Consider the following 1,057-nt stretch of genomic DNA (forward strand, 5'->3'; position numbering starts at 1 on the left):
AGGATGGCTGAGCCCGTAACGGCAATCTCGCCGACTCATAGCAAATCCCCACAAACCAATGGGTGACATCACACCTGCTCTGTCCATTAATATTATCCAGTCTCTGTGTGACCCTAACGCTCCATCATGAAGCCTCTACATCTCTAATCTCTATCATTGATTCATCTCTAATCTCTCTCATTGATTCATCTCTAATCTCTAGCATTGATTCATCTCTAATCTCTAGCATTGATTCATCTAACCCTCCATCCAAAGGTAAACCTACCAGATATGGGTGGTGATGATCTTTTTATACAAAATGTCCAGATAGAAATTAAAAGTGTATATTTTATCAGAGCTTTCTGTGATCCAGGAGGAGAAGAATGCAGCTGTAACACACTTATAATAATATTAATACCTTCCTAATGCCACTGGTTCATGGGAATGGTTTCTTGTTGATTCTTAAAACTGATGTGTTGGGTTCTTTATTAATCTGATTTCCTTTACTATGTAATCAACTAAGCATTCAAAAATAAAAGACATGTAGTCTTAAACAGTGTCTGGTCCTGTTGTTTTCTAGAAAGGACAAATTATTTGGGGGGGTTGTGAAGAAGAGAGCTAATCTCAGTGAGGTAATATATATCTACACATACTGTATATGTACTGTATAATGTGGATAGACAAACTCTAAATTAACGATACAAAACTAAAACCCAGACACACAAACGCACACCCCCAACATCCCCAGACACCTTGTTGGACATTAACCCTTACATGATGGGCTGTAAAGGAGTCTGGGGCCAGGTACAACAACTGAAGTTGGAGTTCACCAAGGTTTTTACGTCCCTAATTGGTTTCTTCTTACCTGATAGAAAGATAGATTTGGGTATCTGCACAACAGTTGAAGTCAATAGTGTTTCTGTTACAACTCGGGCAGGAGTGAGGGAGGCAGGCGGGAGCAGGCACACAAAGATGTATTTAACAAAACTTCCAAGTAAAAAACACAGGGACTGGAACAAAATGCCAAATCCCAACAAAATGGGTGCAGGGCAAAAGACTAGACAAGGAGCAGAACACT

This window comes from Etheostoma spectabile, chromosome 2 (genome assembly GCF_008692095.1).
Source record: "Etheostoma spectabile isolate EspeVRDwgs_2016 chromosome 2, UIUC_Espe_1.0, whole genome shotgun sequence".
Lineage (NCBI taxonomy): Eukaryota > Metazoa > Chordata > Actinopteri > Perciformes > Percidae > Etheostoma > Etheostoma spectabile.